The sequence below is a fragment of the Arvicanthis niloticus genome, chromosome 13 (assembly GCF_011762505.2).
Source record: "Arvicanthis niloticus isolate mArvNil1 chromosome 13, mArvNil1.pat.X, whole genome shotgun sequence".
NCBI lineage: Eukaryota > Metazoa > Chordata > Mammalia > Rodentia > Muridae > Arvicanthis > Arvicanthis niloticus.
Window position 1 is genome coordinate 6,842,086 of NC_047670.1, and position 22,214 is coordinate 6,864,299.

The 22,214-nt window shown below is 44.1% G+C and overlaps 1 protein-coding gene across 1 annotated transcript in view; it reads left to right on the top strand.

The window, feature by feature from the left end:
* Positions 1–22,214, top strand: part of Pag1 (phosphoprotein membrane anchor with glycosphingolipid microdomains 1) — a 133,609-nt gene that overhangs the window by 42,217 nt on the left and 69,178 nt on the right. The window contains exon 2 of the mRNA XM_034516024.2: positions 9,656–9,714. The gene's annotated coding sequence lies outside the window, so the exon portion shown is untranslated. The remainder of the gene's footprint in view (positions 1–9,655; positions 9,715–22,214) is intronic.

Here is a 22,214-nt window from a genome sequence, read left to right on the forward strand (position 1 = left end):
GCCGCTGTGGAGACAAAGCCTCCATTAATTAGGCTCAGTCTCATTCGTTCTGTATTGTCACACACAGCTGTTGTTTCCCTGTTAAATATATATATATATATATACACACACATAAAACTAACAATAAAGTGTGAAGACAGCCTACTCATATTAAGGAAGGTACGAAACCACAAATGAGTATTGAAATTGGAAAGCTAAATCTTAAAAAGCCGTAAATGACAGTTCCATCTACTTTACCGCAATCTCTCTTATTGGCTCTCTGAACATCCAGAGTTGTGCAGACATGACTGAGGATGCTGCACATCCAGCTAACCCCTCATGGACAGGTCAGGAGAATAGAGGAGTGGATCTGGACGGTGGTCCTGGGAAGAAAAGGATGCCCTCCACCTGCCGCCAGAGAGGAAAGCACGGGCAGGAGTGGTGCTGAACCACCCACCTGTGTTATAAGGGCAAAGACTGCAGACCGAGGGTGCGAGGCAGACTGATGCATGTTCTAAAAACTCAAATGAACCATAGGAGCCAACTCTGAGCCAGGCCTCAGGAGGGCCATCGCCTCAAACCTGCTCACGCACCATCTGAACAGGGTGTTACTGTTTCTATGCAAAGAGAGATTCGTCCACATTGGATTGAAGATGACAGTATAATTAAGACAATTAGTTCTTCCCCAGATTTATTGTGCACTTGAATCACCTGTGACAGTATCTCCTATGGGTCTGAGAGCTACATTTCTAAAAAAGCCCCTAGGTATTGCTGAGGCTGCTAGTTCAAAGACTGCATTTTGAGTAGGAAGTGTCTAACCCACTTTCTCCCCTGTCCCCTGAGAGCTCCTCTCTGTTCCCCCTCCTGTCCTGCTTACCTCTGTCTCTCCTGCTGCACTCACCTGCCGGCCCTTCACTCTCTCCCACAGCTCCTTCCTGCATGCTGAACTGGAGCTCATGGTGTCTCCTTGGAATCACTCTTGCGTCCAACCTAAGACTTTGCTTAGACTTTCCCCCTCTCTTCTTTGAACTCGCCTGGTAAAGCTCCAATCCCTTCCTGATTCAGTCACCTCACTTCTGCTACAGGCAGGGCTGAGAGAGCCTACGTCGCCATGCTAACAGGACTCATTTTGCTGCAGTAGCCAGTCCACTCCTAGTTCTCCTGTGTTACTGCCAGCTAGTCATGTTGTCACAGGTTGAATCTAAGTCCCCATAGGCTCAAATCTGTACAGCTTGTTTACCAGTGTGGGTACTTTTTGGGGAAGCTGTGGAGTGTTTAAGGGATGGAGCCTGGCTGGTACAAACAGGGCACTAGGGACAGGCCCTTGGGGGTTTTAGCCAGGCGCTGGCCGTAGTTCCGCTCTCGGCTTTCTTCTGATCCATCAATATGAGATCTGTTCTATCTACCTCGTGCCCTACCAAAAACAGAAACCAACACCTTGCCTTCCCCCACCATGATGACCCACAATCCCTGTGAAACTGTGAGTCAAATGAAGGCTTCCTCCTGTGAGTTATTTCTGCTATGTATCTCACAGTCTCCAGACCTCACGTCCTTTCTTCTCCCTCCTTGTATCAGCTGATAGATACCCTGGTTTCTGACTCCCCCATTGTGTCCTAGCCTCTCAGCCAGTGTCCTGTCCGTGAAGTCTTTCCCGACTCCCACGCCTGTTGTCATATCCACCCCTCCTGCTCCTAAAGCTTCCAGTCCTTCAGTGAGCATCACAGCTACACTGCCAGGTGGATAGCTCAACCTCTTTACCACTGGGCTCCACGGGGACAGGAAAATTAGTCTGTTTTGATCAATATCAAAACTCCAGGTGCCACAGTGACAGGTATATGGAGATATTTAAAATATTTGCAGAGTTATTGAAATAGGATAAGCTTAGAACAGAATTAGAAAAGGCATATGTAAATATAGATATTTTAAAGCCCCTCTTAACCTTTTCAATAGCTAGGGCTAAGGGATGCCCTTGCACTGGCACTTGTCTGGATTTAAAAATGCTGTTTAGTAAAACTGTTGAGCCCAGCAGGCCTTTTGAAGATTAGGACTAAAAACGAATGAGCAAAATTAAACTCTATCCAAACTCTATTCAATACTTTCTGTCCCTTGTCTCAATTAGAAGGGAGAATTTAGTCAGCCTCATTGCTCTGGGCTGGGGAACATTGCTCTCTCATGGACACAACAGAGATGCAAGCAGTCAGCATTTGATGATTCTGGCCTGGCCTCTGACTCCTGTGGTCCTCCCAGCATGAGAGCAACTGTCTGTCTCTAAGATGGCAATGACCCAAGTCACAAAATGCAAGGTCTTCCGTTAAGAATTCATTCTGCCACTCGCTTTTAAGGACAAAAGGTTAGGCATTTAGTCCACTAAAGGTGAAGGAGCTGGATGCTCATAGAAGCTGTGGCCGTGCTCACTTTTACTGTACTCCAAGGTTTTGTATTTCATTACCATGTCATTTGCATATCCTTACCGAAGACTAACTCTCAAAGTATTCAGCAAGCTTCACTCCAGCAGAAAACACAGGATGTTACAGATACTGAGTAAGATGTTGCAGTAAGACCACTGGCCTCATGGCTGACCACTCACTCCTCTGTCTGTGCCCTCTCTGAGGGTCCTACTCACATGCAGTCTTTCTCTGTAAGACAGACATTAGGACAGTAGTGAGTACGAATGGACTCATTTGGAATTTACAGTTTTCAACTTAGGGCAACTTTGTCTCATGTGGGACACTTGTCAAAGACTGGGAAATGGTTTTGATTGTCACATATTGGGGTAAAAGTTACTCGTTCCCTCAAAACAAAAACCTATCCATCCTTATTGCCAGCAGGACATAGATTGAAAAGTCCTGTTTGAACATACATTTTACAGCAATGCGTGTAGGTTATTCCTTCAATGGGCTCTAGACAAAGAAAAGTATTTTACCGGGCAGTGGTGGTACACCCCTTTAATCCCAGCACTCTGGAGGCAGAGGCAGGTGGATTTCTGAGTTGGAGGCCAGCCTGGTCTACAGAGTGAGTTCCAGGACAGTCAGGGGCTATACAAAGAAACCCTGTCTCAAAAAAAAAAAAAAAAAAAAAAAAAGGAATGTATTGAGAACAACGAGGCAGGCCATGGCTGGAAATGGGGTGAGCTTACAGTACAATGTAATACCCTTTAGCTTCCAAGAATGGCCAGCCTTTATAAACAAACTTAGATTCCAGCTTAGTGGCAAGTGTTTTCTAAGGTCCTCATTTCTACATCATTTGTTTAGCTTCTTTAAGGAACAGTTTGGGTGCTAGGGAGATGACTCTGTGGGTAAGGTGCCTGCCATTCAAGCCTGAGAACCTGACGTCAGACCCCCAGGCTAACGTAAAGGCTTTGCTCAGCAGTGCACATGTGTGAGCACAGTGTGGAAGGCAAAGACAGGGAGATCCCAGGGAACTAGCCAACTGAGCACAAAGAAACCCAACTCTCCCCTATGGTTTTCATTGAGTTACAAGGTAATAGGTTTTCATGTGGCTTTCTCATACCTGCTTCCTTTCATTGTCATCCTACCCTGTCACCCTCCTAGCTTCCCTATCCCCCACCAGATTAAACCTTCCCACCCCCAGTATTCTCTCTGTATTCAATTACCTATATGCCAGCTCCCTGCAACCAGCCCGTGCCATTCAACTCCTCGCCCTCCCCACCCCCTCCCTACTTCATGCTTTCCCTAAGCTAATACTTTCCCCATTGCCTGTCCCTTTCTAGTTTCCCGGTTTCTGGAGGTACACCCAACTACATACACCAAACTAAAAGGTCAAGGAAAGGGTCTACACATGAGAAAGAATGTGTAGTGTTTGGCTTTCTGGGCCTCTGTTATCTCACTTGAGTAATTTTTTCAGTTTCATCTATTTACTTGAAGTCTTCATGATTTTGCATTCTTTATAGGTGATGAGGATTCTGCTCTGTGGTCCACATGTTCATAATCCATTCATCAGTTGATGGACAGCTAGGCTGGTTCCCTTTCCTAGCTATTGTGAACAGAGCATCAGTAACCATGGATGTGCATGTCTCTGTAATAGGATATAAATCCTTATGCCCAGAAGTGGCAAGAGTGGGTCATGTAGTAGTTCTGTTTTCAGTTTTTGAGGAACCTTAGACTGATTTCCAGCGTGATTGTACTGGTTTACGCTCCTGTCAGCAGTGTACAAAGGGTCCGTTTCCTCATATCTACACTAGCAATCTTCTCATTTGTATCCTGGATGACGGCTGTTCTGACTGGGATGACATGAAATCTTAAAGCAGTTCTAGTATACATTCCAGGATGACTATGAGTATGGAACTCTTCTGTCGAGAACTCTTTGTTTAGCTACATAGTCTGTTTTTAAATTTGGGTCATTTGTATTTTGGAGTTTGGTTATTTGGGTTCCTTATGTATTCCAGATACTAATCTTCTCTCCGATACAGAGCTGGAAAATATCTCTTCCGCCCTGTGGGGTGCCCCTTCTTCAGTTATTCATTTTCTTTGCTATACAGAAGTATCAGCCTCATGAGATCCACATGTCAAGAGCTGGTGTGATTTCCTATGCCACTAGAGCGCTGTTCAGGAACCCTACCCTGTGCCTCAGTGCTGAATCGAATTCTGAGGCATCACTGAGGCCTTTAATCTATTTGAATTGAGATTTGTGTAAAATGAAACACGGGGATCTAGTTTCTTGTTTGTTGTTGGTTTGGTTTGGTTTGGTTTGGTTTGGTTTGGTTTGGTTTGGTTTGGTTTGGTTTGGTTTGGTTTGGTTTGACAACATGTTGATGTCCAGGTTTTCAGCACCATCTGTTGAAGACACTAACTTTTCTCAGTGCATGTTTTTGGTATTGCTGTCTAAAATTAGGTGACTGTAATTATGTGGACTTGTATGTGGCTCCTCTATTCTTTTCCATGACCTGTTTCTGCTGGTGCCAGAACCATTCTGTCTTTATTACTATGACTCTGTGGTTTTAGTTGAAATTGAGTGTGCTGTCTCCTGCAGTATTCTTTTTGTTCAGGATTATTTTAGCTAGCATTAGACTTTTGTGCTTCCATATAAATTTAAAGTTTGTATATATCTGTGAAGAATGTTCCTGCGATTTTGGTTGAGGTTTCATTGAAATTAATAGATTGTTCTTGGTAGAGGGGCTGTTTCCACAGTAGTTTTTCTTCTGATCCAGTAGTGTGTAAGATCTTTTTGTCTTCTGGTGTGTTCCTCCGTTTCTTCCTTCTGTGTCAACATTTTCATCCTAAAGGTCTTTCTTACCTTGCTTATGTTGATTTCAAAGGTTTTTTTTTCCCTTGGTAGCTATTGTGAATATGGTTGTTTTCTTAATTTATTTTTCAGTATTTTTGCCATTGATATATAAAAGGGCTACTGGTTATTGACATTACTTTTTATACTGCTATCTTTCTGGAAGTATTTATCAGCTTTAGTAGTTTTTCTGGTAGAATCTTTAAGTTTCTTATGTGTAGGATCATATCTGCATACAAGGATACACTGACGTACTTGTTTTCCTACTTATATGGCAGTATTTCCTTCTCCTGTCTTATTGCTGCAACTGAGACTTCAAGATGTCTGTTGACTAGAAGTGGAGAGATTGGACAACCTTGACTTCCTACTAGTCTTAGGTGATGCTTTAGGTTTTTCCTCCATTTAGCATGATGTTACATTGTGGGATTTTATAGGGCACCAGCTTGCAAATAATGACATGCAGACTTACATTCATTTATGAATGCCTAAACCTTAAGCTAGGCTTGTTCCCGACTAGCTTATAACTCAGTTATACCATTTACACCTATCTAAGTTTGCCACATGGCTGGTTAGTTACCTCTCCTTCCTTCCCAGCCTGCTGCTTCTTTCATGTTCCACTGCATCTCCCCATGTGAGATCTCCCCTGAGTTCCTATCTCTGCCCAGAAGTCCTGCCTTCCTATCTTTCATGCTTTGCTATTGGCCAACAGAATGTGAGCGAGCGAATGTTTGCAAAGCAATGAGACAGGTCATGCAAGGCCACCTGCGATCACATCTCTGCAGGTTCAGAAATCTGAGTTTGTATAATACAAAGACAGTCTTTACACAGTGCATAAAAATATCACTCTAATAACATTGGCTATAGGTTTTTGATAGGTGGCCCTTGTATGCTATGGTAGGCTTTCTCCATTCCTAGTTTCTCTCTGACTTTTATCAGGAAGGGATACTGGATTTTGTTGAAGCCTCCTCTGCATCTGATAAAATGATTGAGTGCCAGTGTCTCTGAGTTCATGTCAATCAATGATGGGTTACATTTATTGACATAGATATGTCAGAGTATCTCTATCTTGCTATAATGAAGACCATTGGATCACAATGAATGGTCTTTTTGGTGTTTGCCAGTGTTTGTTGGGAATTTTTGTATCTGTGTTCATCGGGGAGATATGCCCGAAATTTTCTTTGTTGTTGTTGTCTGAGTTTTAGTATTAGGTTAGGTCTGACTTCCTAAAAAGAATTTGGAAGCATTCTTTCCTTTCATGTTCTGGGGGATGATTTGAATAGCAATGGTGTTAGTTTTTCTGTGACATTTTGATAGAATTCTGTTGTGACTGCATATAGTCCTGGGCTGTGTTTTAGTCAGAAATCTTTATATCACTACTTCAGTCTTATTGTTGGCTATAAATCTCTTTAAACTATTTCATCTTGATTTAATTTCGGTAAACCATATGTATCTAAAAATTCAATTTCCAATTTAGCATAGCACAGTTTTTTATAGTCTGTCCTCATGGTTTCTGAATTTCATTGTTGCGTATAGTAGTGTCTCTCGTTCATGTCTAATTTTCTTGCTTTGGACATTTTTTCTTAGTTAAGTTGACTGTCACTCTTGTCTATTTAAAGAGCTAACTTTTCATTTCATTGGTTCCTCGTACTGTTCTTGTTTGTATTTCATTAATTTCTACCCTAATCTAAATTATTTCTTCCCACCTCCTGCATCGGGTTATTCTTGTTTTTTCAGGACCCTAAGGTGCTTCTCTCAGTTGTTTATTTGAGCCCTCTTAAAACTTCTGACATAGGCACCGAGTGCTGGAAACTCACTTACAGCTGCCTCCATTATATCCCATAGATTTGGTGTTCATACATATTTTTTAGAGATTTTTTTATTTCCTTTTTGATTTATTCAGTGAGCCATTCATTATCCAATAGTGTATTGTTTGATGCTCATGAGTTTGTGTGTTTTCTGTAGTTTCTCTTACTGTGGATATATTGCTTTATTCTATCATGGTGAGATGCAATACAGAATGTTATTCGAATTTCCCTATAATTGTTAAGGATCGCTTTGTGTCCTGAAACATGGGCTTCTTTCTCGCGTGCTGCTGAGAAAACTGAACTCGTTAGTATTTGAGTGGAATGTTTTGTGTCTTCTCAGTATCCTTGACTTACGCCTTCACTTAACCCCAATGCTGCTGCTGCTGCTGCTTCTTCTTCTTCTTCTTCTTCTTCTTCTTCTTCTTCTTCTTCTTCTTCTTCTTCTTCTTCTTCTTCTTCTTCTTTCTTCTTCTTTTCTCCTCCTCCTCCTCTTCTTCCTCCTTCTCCTTCTTCTTCTTCTTTTGGTCTGGATGACCTGTATTGAATTCCCTCACAGTTACTGCATTGGGGGTTAATCTGTGACTATACACACAGTCATAATTGTTTTATAAGCTTGAGTGAGCCTATTCAGTGCTCTTCTCTAATGAGACCTGGACATCTGGAACTAGGTTACTACTTGAGTCTTCCGTGGGGTGTTTTCAGCCAGTATCTGTGAGAGGGCAGTGGATGGGGTAGCTTGAGGGAGGTTGGGGTGGGTCAGGGGCAGGCTGGGGTGGGAGGATCTGTTCCATACTAATGTGGTAAGTCAGCAGGCGGGGCTCCCTGGGTCATGTCCACTTTGTACCAGCATTATTCCCAAGTTCTTGTTTCTGATGCTGTCTTCAGAGCTTGAGATTCCCTCTCCTGTTGAAATGATAGTTTTCTGGTTGGTGTGGAAACCTTCCAGAAGCCGCAGTATCGCTGAGTAGTTCTGGGTTGGGAGTTTCCCCAGTAGATGGCCAAGAGGAGTTCCCCTGTGACCTCTCGTCCCTGAAAGCCTGAAAGCAGAAGCAGCAGGCGTGGCTGCCACCTTCTCCTACTGAGCAACTTTCTCTTATCTTCTACTGCCCTTTCTCTTGGTATACATAACCAAGGGCTCTCAAATCACATGGCCAGGGCTTGAACTAGGATGTGATGGCAAGCTCTGACCTTACTGATCCTCAGAGTCTCTCCTGGGCAACTCATGGCAGGACCATCACCTCCCTCGGGTAAGCACCACTGTGTCTCTTTGCCATCTCTCAGCTCTGGTCTTGCTGGTCCCTGCAGGGTCTCACCTGGACAGTGTCTCACATGGGCAAGGTCTCACATGAGCAGGGTCTCACCTGGGCAGGGTCTCACCTGGGCAGGGTCTCACACGGATAGGGTCCCACATGGGCAGGGTCTCACACGGGCAGGGTCCCACATGGGCAGGGTCTCTCATGGGCAGGGTCCCACATGGGCAGGGTCCCACATGGGCAGGGTCTCACATGGGCAGCTCTTTGCCCACTCTGACATTGCTTTTCTTATCATTTCTTTCTAGGGAACAATTTCATCCTTCCCTTTTTAAACTTTACCAAAACAGAAACAAATTGAAAGCATAGAAGAGACATTGTTTTACCCCAGGATCGTCCTCCAAGCAAGCGCCAAAGCTCTTACTTCTCCCCACTCTCCAGGAGTCTACCTTCTATGCCACAAACTTAAGTCTGCCTAAGAACCATCCTACAGAAGCAGAATTTTAGATTTGAGATTAAATTTCTCAAATTTTAGCCACACCTCTTGCAGGAAGGGATTGTTATAAGTGATAAAATCTTACTGTTAATGAGCATAAGGCACTGTGTTGAATTATAGTGTATTTCAAGTTGAAGGAGTAAATAGCATGGTCAGATCTGTGCTAGCAATTAGCACATGGTTCGTCACCCTTTCATTTCATGTTCTCTCTCTCTCTTTCTCTCTCTCTCTCCCTCCCGCCCTCCCTCTCTTTAGGTACATAACTGCTTTGTCTATAGTACATCACCCATGTTGCAGGTCTGTGGTTACGTATGTGATATATGATAACACATACGTACTGTAGGACTCTGTGGGTTGGGAAGAGGAGGAAGAAAGCAATGAATCAAATATGGCAGAGACATAATTAAATATTATATGTGTGCGGCATCATGTCTGTTTGCTTACATGGATAAATGTACACATTATATACATGTATACATTTATCTTGTACAGAGAGCACTCTATAAGATTGTTTAGTTAGATTGGTTTGTGTTGTGTGTATGTACATACATGTACCACATGCAGGACTGGTGCTCATGAAGGTCATTAGAGGGCATCTGATTGCCTGGCACTGAAGTTAAGGACAGTTGTGAGTTACTGGCATCCATGCCAGTGTTCAGAACTGAACTCAGGTCTTCTGCAAGAACAAGTGCTCATAACCACAACTTTTGTCTTTTTAACATTTGTAGAACTAAAATGCTACAGTTTTAAGTTTACTGATCAACTCCCTCCTTTACTGCATAACATTTAATAAGTAAAGGAGAAGGTAATAACTTTTTTATTCATATCTTTTAGTTTTAGTCCAATAAGAAATTTAATAATATTTTCCTCTTGTTCCTTTCTAGAACACACTGAGTCCTTCCCTGATTTCAACAGTGGAACACAACTTCAGAGCTGGGAATTGGTGAGTTCAGGGTATTTATTCATTATTGTCATCATCTCTAATATTGACCATTCAAGCTTGCTTCTAATGTAACTCTGTATCTAGTTACCCTGCATGTGCAGGTATGCAGCTCCAGCCAGGTGTGGGCTAGTTCCACCTTAGATGTCACACCATGACTGTTGTGCCACAGGGCCAGCTACAACTCATCTGTTTTATGTCGCTCTAAGACAATCTGATATAAATGGCAAGAGAGGTCTGTTTGGGGTCACAGTTTGGTCAGAAGCATCATCACTCGTGGGCCCATAGTGAGGCAAATTGAAGGGTACGGTGAGCCAAGCTGCTCCTTTCTAGCAGTCAGGAAGCTGAGAGCCAGGGAGGAAGTATGTAAGGACAAGATACAGCCTTTAGAGGCTGCCCCGCAGCCCACTTCCTCTGGGCCCCACCTCCGCTCAGGCTGAACTCCTCACTGCTGAGTATGTTGATGGAATTCAGCCCTAATAATTCAGTCACCTCTCATAAGCTCCACCAGCTGTCCACCAGGCTTCTAACACATGGGACGTTTCCTATACAAAGACAAGAGAGCCAGACACCAGCAGGTACAGTTCCTAGGACATGCTACTTCAGTTCTCACTCTGCTTCTCGAGACGTCTGTGGAAGGCCAGTGCTACTCCATCTCAGTCTCTTTCTTTATCCTGAGATGCAAATACTAACTGGACTTTTGAGCTCTGTGAAGGATGACCAGTACACACAGCTTTGCCTACCACTGCCATCATCAGGACCATGAGGCTATGTTTACTGTGATGGTGATCAGTACTGGTACCAGTTATATCAGAAATCCTCAAGTGATCTGGGCTTGGACTGGCATGTCAACAGAATCAAATCCAGAGTGAAATCCTTGAGCCTAAGCAAATGGCAAGTCAACACAAAGACACTTTATATTTGATTTTAGCAATTAGATTACTATAAGATTATCACTTTTTAAAATGAACCCTGGACCTTAAAGTGTCATTTCCACCCCATTTAAAAGATTTAGAAATCTCAAGTGTCCTGGCCTCCCTGACCTGATCCCATTATACACCATTATCCTGTGCCTCTCTGTTCACAGAGGAAAGGGTCCATCTGGGGGAAAGGGTCCATTGTGTTTTCCGAATCCCTCACAGAATGAACTTGGTAAAACTAAACCATTGTCTTTTATTTAAATCTTATGCCTGTTGAGAAATTCAGAGTTAAGTCTTTGCCATTAGGAGAGCTGAATCAGTGTGTGTGTGTGTGTGTGTGTGTGTGTGTGTGTGTGTGTGTGTGTGTTGTTAACTGATGCTAAAGAATCTATGTGTTAATAGCGTTGATTATCTGCGCTCCATAAATGCCTTCCTCTGATCTCCCAGCATTTGACAAGACTCTTGATTCAGGGCTTAAATCCTTTCTCTGCAGCCCTCTGTCTCCTCTAGAGCAGCTCACCTTACACATTTAGTAGTGACCTAAAGTGAGGACCTTCTCCAGTCGGGATCATTGGGCTTTAACAGGGAACCATGCATTGGAATAGACATCAGACGCATCTCTAGTACGCTCACAGGCCCCTGTCTGCAGAGCACTGTCTGCTCCTTCCGTGCCCATGGGCCCACTCTTAGGCTATTCAGTGAAGATACTTTTCTGTTTATCATTTGTTTTTCTTTCTAAATTATTGTGAATTTGCAGTTTGTTCTCTGTAGTATCAGATTCCTGTCCCCAGTTCTCTGATAATCCTGATTTATGCACCTCAGGCCGCTCTTCAGGTGACCAGGTGTACAATGACACTGCCTCCCCCACCTGGCTCTCTCCTCTGCTTACTGCTCACTGCTTTTCCTAGAATCAATACTCCAGTTAATGGCGTCCCTGTTGACCCAGTACTCAAGCCAGGAATCCCTGCCCGGGCCTGGCTCCTCCCCATCCAGTCCACACCAGATTCTGGACTTAAGATAACAATGCAAGAGTTCCAGGATATTGGTGCTTAGAGGGTCACATACTTGCTTTCATTAATATTCCTTGTGTCTTTCTGACCTTCAATTCCTCTGCTGTCATGGGTTAGTGCTTTGTTCCTGGCCTTCATGCATGCACATATGCACATATGTACAGATCAGGTCTGAAATCAACTTCCTGTAGCTTCTGTCAGAGTGACTCTCCCTGACTGAGGACCCTTCTCATGGTTCCCACAGTGTGACCTCTGTGCCTTTGTAACCTGAAGAGCTGACCCAGACACCTGGCTGTGCAGCCCTGTGGCCCTGCCTTGGGCAGCCCTCCAGCATGTTTTACCCTGCTCCATGGGGCTGGATTTCTTCCGTTTTGGTTTTTCAAGACAAGGTTTCTCTGTGTATCCCTGGCTATCCTAGAACTCATTCTGTAGACTAGGCTGGCCTCAACCTCAGAGATCTGCCTCCGGTGCTGAATTAAAAAAGGGGTGAGCTACCACCACCCAGTTCCAGGGCTGGATTTCTTGAAGTGTTCTAGAACGTCATGCCTTGAGACAAACATGCACGATTCGGTGCGCACTGTTTGCACTTCTGAGGATGCTCTGGCCCTTTATTTCCTCATTCATTCTGGAGCATTTTTTTAAGATGCACCTCAGTTTCCAACTCCCCTGAGAAGCTCTCCTTGGTCCTCTAGGTACCACAGGATCCATACAGTTCCTTAGCTGCATCTCCAGTCACAAGCTGCTGCTGTCAGTCACCTGTATATGACCTTCCTATGGATGCTGAGCTGCAAGGCAAGGTTCTAATCCTATCTTTGTACCTACAACATCTAGTTACTGTCTGGACCATTCAGGTTTCTGTGAATGAAGCATCTCCAACACTACTAAAGAAAAGGCATTCATGAAAAGAGATTGACTTCAGACTGTTCTTTTCCTCTGACCTCACATAAGCATCTTCTCAACAATGTAGCTGTGTTGTCTCTTTTTGCTTTTCATGTGCATGTTTTAAGGAAGTAACACCAAGACCTATCCAAGGTCCTTCACTCTTCTGCTGATATCAGTGCTACAGTATTGGCTACATTCTTCCTAAACTTGAAATCCGGTATCATTTTCACATGGGAAAAGAAGGTTCAGCCTGTGTCTTTATCACCTCTGTTGATGATGGCGGCCTATTCCATAATGTTTAATTTGGGAGTAAACATTTGAATTGCCCTAACCCATTTGCAGGCTTCCGCTGTGCCCATGCTTTGGGTATGAGCATCACATGTTCAGGTGTGTTTCCTGTTCCCCAGCTCTGAGAAGACAGAATCATTACTTCCCGGGGAGGTGTGGGCTCTCAGTCCAGAGCAACACTGCATTTCACGAGAAGCCACAGTTAACACAGTGATGAGCTGCTCATTTGAGGAGTGAGAGGGAGATGATGGTATTCTTTTTTAATTCATTCAACTGTAGGCAGGAGCCTAGCCCCTCTGGAGTGGCTCTGTAGTCAGAGGTTACTGTAGGGCACCACAGAGCTTCCAACAGCTGCTCCTGCGGCTCTGCTTGTGCTGTGATGGCAAAGCCAAGGAAATGATGGCTCCTCCTGGCTTCCCTCTGAAGTTTGGCCTTTGGCTCAGAAGCTTGAGGTTAACATCAGCATACACTGTTAGCTTTACTGTTGAGAGCAGTTCACTTTAACAGCAACCTGCTGTATCTTGAAAAGCATCCAAAAGCAGCAAGGAAGGTTTGGGCAGGAATCTAAATCAGTAAATTAACTGCTATCTCTGGGCTAGCAGTCAACAGAATACTTTGCAGTCAGTCTCATTAATCTTTTATTTTTTTTCTCTTCCCCTATACTATATTCTAAAATCACAAGAAAATATGTCTATTCACTTCAGATAGTTGGGATTTTTTTTTAAGTTTCTTGGTTCACCCAGAGAGTACCACTATTGCCAAGTTGGTTAATAGTCTCCTGACAGTCTCCCCTAAGCACACACAGACTTTAAATACTCCTGTCGGGGGAAAAAGAAAACTTTCACAAACACAGGAGAATTACACAATGACCCCTTAGATACTCAGAAGGCGGAGTTGCGGTAGTCAAGGCATCAACACTGCCTGGACCCATGCTTTTTCCTCTTTCCAACTCTGCTTTCTTTTAGAGATATCAGCTACTTTTAAGGAGAACAGAGGAGACGCAGTGCTTGGGGCCTGGGAAGCTGCTACCTGCTGCAGATACATGTCCTCTCACTGTTGCAGGGAGCTCGTATGGCCTTACGCTTAGGGCGAATTGGACTTGAAGATACATGTACAGCTCAGGTCTGGGTGGCTATTGACTTTTCCTCCTACATCAGTGTTTCCCGAGAGCACATATTCATTTGTTCATAAAGCCGAGGTGATGTCAGACAGGAGTTACGGCAGTGTAAATCCATGGTGCAGCCTCAATAGGAAGAGCTTTTATAAGATTCAAAAATCAATGTGCTGCTGCCAGAGGGAGCTACACAGCTCTGGAGGTGTGTGCCACCACACGTCTGTGAAAGCACAGTACAGAGTCAAACTCCGTTCCTGCTCTCTGAGCTACTTTGCATATGACTGCAATATAACTCAAATATGACTGAAGCCCTGCCTTTGCCAGATAGACAGACTAGAACCACGAGCTGGCCATGAGCAGCACCAGTCATGATTCTTTATTGACACTGAGTCTGTCAGCTCACTTGCTTGTGGCATGTAAGTCTGCCTCACAGTGCAGGGGGCTGCAGGGCTTTGCTGCACAGGAGGCGGTCAGCACAAATGTGTGACTTTTATGTATTGGTTGGCTTGTTGAAATATGTACAGGGCTCTCTGTATGACTAAACCATATACATTTTTACAGAACCGTGATGGTTTGAGTGAGGTGCCCCTCATATTCTCAGGCATTTGAATGTGTGGTCTACAGTTGCTGACATTGTTTGGGGAAGCTAAGCAGGTGTGGCCTTGCTCTAGGTTGCTCCCTCTGCCTCCTGGTTGTGGATTGAGATATGAGCCCTCAGCTCCTGCTCCAGTCAACAAGCCTGATGTTTGCTGCTCTGCTTGTCCATACAGTGATGGTGACTGATTCCTACTTCCTGAACCCTTCCTTCTGTAAGCCCCAAATAAACCCTTTTTTCTGTAGGTCATGGAGTTTTGCCATAGCAATAGAAAAGTAGCTAAGATTCATGCTAAACGTGTTTACCTTTTGTCAATAAAAGTATCTAACAAATGAAAATTTGCTGTTTAATACTAGGCTTTTGAATTTATTCATTAAAAACTACATGTCAAATTTTCCCTGAATCCTAAACTGGTTGGTTTTCTAGTGCTAGTGTCATGACAGAATTCCAGAGAGTAGTTTTTCTATGAACTCGTTCTCTATCTCCACATAGTAGAGCTGGGGAGGGATGCATGTGACGTAGACACTGGCCTTGTCTACTTCTTGCCCTGTGTGACCTAAGGCGAGTTCCTGGATTCTGGGACAAAGGCTCCTGGTTTAAAAACCTGTAAGCAGCTGTGCGTGAACTAGCGAGCACTCATATCTTGGTTCCCACAGTCTTCCGTGCACCTAGCTTGTCTGCACGTCAGAGTAACTCACCGGTGTTTAAAGAGGAAATGAATGGGATAGAAGGGGTAGAGAGATGAGAATTATTCCCTCTGGAAGGATACATTTTATTCCAATTTCAACAATCTGGAAACTCAGCTGCAGGCAACCCCAACTCCTTTAGAAACTGTGTCAGGAAGACACACCGTGGGGGGGGAGACTGGGAGCCTCACACTTTGTCTTGACAGCATCAGGTGTCCTGGGCCTAGGGCTCTAGCCCTTTGCCTGAGGTTGGTGTGGTCTGAGTTGCTGTTCCCTTAAGTCTCAGTTCATGACGGTAGCTGTTCTCTATCACGTCAGCTTGTCCTCAGCCTTGGACACTGCGTGGATTGTGCGTGTCCCAGAGTTGTTTGCACTGAGCTCCTGCTGTCTAGTGTATGAATGGGCATCTTACTTTATGAGTAAGAGAAGAGTCTCAGAGCCGACTTTGGAGGTCTGTGGTGGATGTGACTCCTTTAGTGAGAAGGCCAGTTACCCACAAAGACACTCCAGGGGTGACCTGTGTAAACACAAAAGGAAAAGCTGTTAAGAATCCCACCATGTGGTGAGGATTATTTGCTATTTTGTACACCACTTTCGGTAAGTCTGTAACATTCCTCAACAGTCTACTGTGTATTACTTAGTTCTTGTCATTTGCCCTTTTAAAAACTAATTCTAAACTTCCTTAGAGATAAACTAGGAGGTCATTCTCCTCAGCTCTGAGCTCGGCTCCATTAGGGGCTCCTTCGCTCCTTGGGCCTCTCTCAGCCCACAGATGAGCCCGGGAAACAGTAGAGTGAGATGAGATGGGTCACATCACGAGAGCCACCACACCCGAATTTCTAACCCACTATGATGTTGCACTCTATACTGCTGGGATGAAGTGTGGTTTCTTGTACTTTCCATGTGTCACTCAATTATAGAAGAGCCTGTCCTTCTCTGTGTGTGCCTCAGTCAACTCTGCAGGCAACAAAAAGGTTATCCAGATGTTTTCTTGTGCCCAAGGGTTCTTCTGCAGCGAGTGTGGGGATGCTGGGAGCAGTGCCTCTGGAGTCCATATTGCATGGAAGCCTCATAAATACTGCTTTGTGTTTGTAAGACCATCTCTCCTTTGAGCCTCCTCCCCCTCCATCTGACTAAACTTAGAGCAAGTTTTCAGCCTGGAGACTTAGGTCCCAGGATAGTGGCATTCAATGGAGAATGGCTGGAGCCAGACTATGGGCAGCCCAAGGGAAGACCTGTCCAGTCCTGGGGATTGTCGTAAAGGTTTCATGCCTCCCTCAGCGTTTGCTCTCTCTTCCTACTTCCATCTCTCCCTTGCAACCAGGCAGACTAATGTTCCCACTGCATCTTTGTAAGATTACCCCCCCACGAGTGAAGAGGGAGTCTTCCTGTTTGTTCTGGACCTCTTGGGGTGTCACAGGAGCTAGTGCTGTGAACAAGAGGTCGGTGAGCAGGCCTGTCTGGTGAACATGACTTCCAGCTGCTGCTCGCCCCAGCAGCAGCTCAAGCTGCTTCCCATAGTCCTTTTCTCTGAGCACAGAGCTTCTCTGATTAGCCCACCTACCTCTAGGGAGGAAAGCTGTCCCGGAACTCCTTATGAGTGTACCAAAGGGCAGACAGCAGGCTCTTGTGGATCTGAGTATACTAGAACAACACAAACTGAAATGCTCAGCCTGACATCTCTAGGAGAGATGACTCAGCCCTCCGTGGGATGTTTGTTTTACATTTGAAATTTCACTTCTTCCTGTGTCCTTGCTGTAACAAAACATGTGACAAAAGCAACTCAAGGAAGCAGGGGTTTTTACTGTGGCTCACGGTTTCAGGGCATAGTTCACCGGGAAGGAAGGCAGCTGAAGCACAAGGCAGCTGCTCACCTGCATCCACGATCAGAGAGCACAGAGAAAGGAATTCTGCTGTGCAAGCATTTTCTCCTCTGTAGACAGTCCAGGTTCCTAGCCCACCTGATGATAACTGGGTGCTAGTCAGTCTTTTGTCAGTCTTACCTACAAGGAAGAAAGCAGGGACCTCAACGGTTGTATCGCCTGTTGTCCCCAGGGTACAGGGCAATGCCTGGAGCAGGGAGACATTCCTAAACATTCCTTGCAGTTACACACTTTCTTCTCTGCATCCTCTGGGCCTTCTCTGAATCCATTTCAGCAGATGTTGTTTCTAGGTCCACCCAACCTAATGCAGGACAGAGCTTTACCTCGCTTCCCTGGCTGGGGACCTCATGGTGCTGGGCACTGTGCATTCTGCTTCTGGTCAGCAGCTACTTTCTGTTTTGTTAGTGTGGGAGGCCCTGGAGGTCAGTGAGTCCCCAAAAGCTTCCAGCTCCAAGATCAAGGCTTTGGACAAGAGCCTCATACCCATGCTTGAATTGCTACAGTGGTGCAGGCTCTGCAGGCCGGCCGGACACGTGCTCTGCTCACTGACAGTCAGTGAGCCTGAGGGCTTCCTGTCCAGTTACTATTGCTATACTCCTATGAGAAACTTCACCCTCTTCACACTGCCCAGCTCCATGCTCACATGGCCTGACTCTGGTGTTGTTCTGTCTGGGGATAGAATCACTGCATTGTCTGCTAATGGATGTATTTTGCATAATAATGAATCCAACTTCTTCTACCAAGTCTACTTCATTCTTGCAAAATAGATGTAATTTGGAATGTGTATGAATCATGCTATTCTTTTGGAGATCAGAGAAGCTGTTGCAATTTTTAAGGCTCTTTTAAGGTTAACAAAAGAAAAGGTTGGTTTTGTGTTTATCAGAGACAGTGTTTATTGCCTTTGAATCTTGTGGTCTTTGTGGCTCCCGGTTTGAAAAAGAAAGATGGTTTCTGCCCATCTCTTACCTCTACAGTAGTGCCCTTGATACATCAGTGCTGGAAGCATTAGGAGACTTGCTCACTGATTTCCAATAGTTTAGAATACCTACTCCAAATCAAGCCTGGCTATTAACAAGGAAAATGAAGAAAATTAAATAAGCAGGGAGATGCAGCCAAGGCCTTTGAAAGTACCATGGTGTCTCTTTATACGTGATTCCCATGAGGAACTCATTTTATACTGGAAAGAAAACATTTGTCTCCTAAAAGATGACAAAATACGTTGCTTTATTAAAGACAATGGATTATTGCTCATAAATGGAAAGCTGGGAATTCTTTTTTTTTTTTTTTTTTAATTTTGCCATCAACTTGTGGTTCGTTGTTAAAATAAATAAATAAAAATAAGAGTAACCTGCAAGAATACCATTTCTATCTGGTATGCAGTTTGGTTTTCAGGTAGAGTTAATTGTAGGCATTAATTTAAATGTCAGGCATATGAACTGGTAGCTAAACACTTTAGAAGTTCTTGCTCTTGGGGCATTTACTGATCTTTGTCTTCCGTGTGAACTTGAAACACAGATGCCTATATCCTTGAAAACACACATCTAAAGGGCCACACGTGGGATAAGCTACCCTGGAGAACAGCTGGGAAGGAACTTTTTGCTCATACACAAAGTCTTCTTTTTTTAGTAGATTTTTTGTACACAATATATTCCAATTACAGTTTCCCCTCCCCAGATCTCAGTTACTCGTCTGCACTTTTTCTTTATCTCTCTAATGAGTACAAACAAGCACCCAAAAAGTGATAAAATAAGATAAAATTAAAACAAACCAGAATCAGACAAATTAAATGGGTGAAAAAGAAGAGGCAAAGAAAAAGCCCAAGAAACACATTCAGATGGGAACACATACCCACACACACAGAAAACCCATTAAAAATAAAATTAGAAACCATAATATATAAGAAAAACATTTGCAGAGGGGGAAAAATCATGAAAAAAAAAATTTAAAAAAAAAAAAACCTTCCAAAAGTACCATTGGCCATCTAGTGCTGGGCGTGGGCCTGTCCTTACGTGTGGTTTGTACACCCAGTGAGACTCCACTGGAGAAAATGTCACTTTCTAAGGGATTATCAATTCAGGACTAGGAGCTCATTTCAACGTCCCCTCTCAGTAATGAGACTCAGTCTGGCTTTAGAGCTATGTAGGACGCCCTGTGCATTCTGCCACAGTCTCTGTGAGTTCATGTGTTGTGCCCAAAAACTTAAGCCTGGACCTAATGCCAGTTATCTAGCAAGGAAACATAAACATTTGCTCATTTTAAACTGATAATCTATTAATCTTTATTCGCTCATTTTAAACTGATAATCTATTAATCTTTATTCTTTTCAAAAGCAAGAGCTCAAACAGTGGGTGTGTGCATGTGCACACGTATGTGTGTGTGTGTGTGTGTGTGTGTGTGTGTGTGTGTGTACCTGCATTTGAAGGCCAGAGTTTGTATGAAACTTTCCTCAAATGCTGTCTAACTTACATTTTGAGAAAGGGTTTCTCACTGACTCATTTGGCTAGAGTGGCAAGGCAGCAGTCTAGGGATCTGACTGCTACCCCACTGCTGGGATTGCAGTGTGAGCTGCCGCCATGAGCATTTCACATGAGTACTGAGGGTCCAGACGTAGGTCCTGAGGACCTTGTGCTGGAGGCCTGATTGCCAAGCTTGACTTTGCTTTGGAAGACAGTAGACAAGGATTGATGGCAACTTCAGACTACTTTCTGAAGAGAGGGGTGCACAAATCAAGTTTTACATATAATTATAGGTGCTTTTTGCCTCCTCCTGGACCTGGCCACTTATATAGGACCCATCCTGTATAGGGCCTGACTCATATCTTCCAACCAGTGGCTGGACCTAATTTCTGTGCTGAAAAATCTTGGTGTTGTAACATCTGACATTAGTATAGCACTCGTCTTAATTGTACTCCACACTGCAGTACTCGCAGTCAGACCGAAGGACTCATCAAGTCCTCTCACCATGGTGCTGACAGTTGTAGAGCAAACAGCCATCTACTTTTGAGAAATACTCATGGACAGAAGGTGATTTTTACATATACCGTTTGCCCTTTAAAAACATTGTATTTTCTTGAGTTGTAATGCCCTTGGTGTCTTAAGACATACATATTTAATCTGTTTTCTGAGTGCAGTTAATTCATGCTAGCATTTGGATTCTTTCAGAAACATTAGGCCTGGCTGTAATTCCATTTAGCAGTAACTGATGGGTTTAAATAATAGGTATGCTTCATGTGATTGTTAAACTTTTCAGAAGTGTTTGGGGAACTAGTAACCCTGGTGAGGTCATTGCTTTTACTCACAACGTAGACCCTTTATTCTCCTGTAGTCAGTGTAGTCCTTGCCTTCTTCTACATGAGGGTAAAGAAGTAACAGTGTTTCCAGTCCCAGCAGTCAAGTGGCCCCTTCTTTCACAGAAGGAACAGCAGAAGTGAATATTGTTGACAGTAAATGTGGAGCAAAACCTATGTGAGAAATGGGGCTGTGGAGCCAGAAAGGCTGAGGCAAATGCACAGGAGGGATGGGCATGCCGGACATACATGCCACTCCCTTAACAATGACAACAAAAATGCCTTTGCAGAACCTCTCTTCTGCGCTTTTTCTTTTCCAGATTCTGCCATGACTAAATGCTTGTTCAAACATAACTTACCACAGTCCCCAAACTCGACCAGAACACACAGAAGGGAGCACAGAGCAGGCCAGCATGTGGACAGCCACTGCCTTCTCCTTTCTTACTCCTTCATGGGAAAGGCAGCCTAGAAGAAACCAGCGGAATTGGTCTGGGCCCTTTTAAAGCTCTGTCGTAAATCCAGTAGGGAGAGAGTCTTGAACAAGGCCAGCCTTGGCTGGATCCTCATCCCAGCCCATTGTTCCAGATGCTGTGACAGAGACACACCACAGTGAAAGCTTCCTTTCTCTCATCCAGTACTCGTGTGACATTTGGGGTATGAGTGTGGTCACTGGGGAAAAGTTTAGGACCAATTGGCCAGGCTGTGAGTTGTCCTTCCCACTGACTAGCCATGTCATGTGATCATGCAGCCCTCTGTGCCTCTGCATCCTAGTTCATAAAAGGAAGAGCTAATAATAGCACCTAGTTATGAAGCTTGCTGTTCATCTTAATATATTCTTTGGTCCACTCTGAGCTTTAATCATCATTACTGCCATTTGAAGTCAAAGCAGTTGAGCTCAGAGGTTAATTAACTTGCCCCATTTCACACACAGTATGACCTAAAGCCTGGGGCTTTGTACGAGTCTCACTGTAAACCCTGCACAGAGGATGCATCCATGTTGAGCTGAACAGAATTTCAGAACCGCGTGTTCAGATTTTATCTCAGACGAACCTGTTTTAAGTATATTCTCTGTAGATCACCCCGTCCATCCCAGATGTTCACTTGTCATATGATTCCAGGCTGGCAGTAATACACTGGAGACTTATTATTTAGACATAAAGTTTTATTGGAACAGCATGTCCTCCTCGGCTGTGTTTCAGGTCTACCTTTGGCCTGCAACGACCGAGTTAGAGTAGTGAAGGAATGGCGTGGATTCTAATACCTGAAATATTTATACCCTGGAATTTTACAGAAAAGTGGTGAGTTTTCTGATCTCACTGACTATTTTAATCTTTCCCCTGAGATCTTGATCCTTAAATTACAGATACCTATCAAATTCCTCTCTTCCATACCCTACACCCTCCTTAAAATCAGCATCTACTAAATGCTTTGTGTTTACTTCACACTGGAAATCAACTCCCCCTGTGCTTCCTACCCTGTTAAGAACACTGCCGTGTGTCCGCCTTCCTTTTCACTATTTGAGGCCAGTCTGTTAGGAGTGCCTGACTTTTGATTATCCTAAATGCATAATCTGCTGGTGGACATTGGACATTGGCCTGGACCTCTAGTGAGCCAGTGCTCCTCATTCCAGTGTGCTCAGAGACAGGGCAGAAATTACTCTTGAGGAGGTGTATCGGATGATAGTCATCAGTATGTCTCTGGGAGACAGAGAGGTCCATTGCTGAGTTGTAGACGTGGCTTCTGAAGTAAGAATTTGGGAATGGTAGAAGGTAGAATATCCGTAACTCTATAATTTCCTTACTTGAACATACAGGGGGAAATGTGGCTATCCGACTGAGC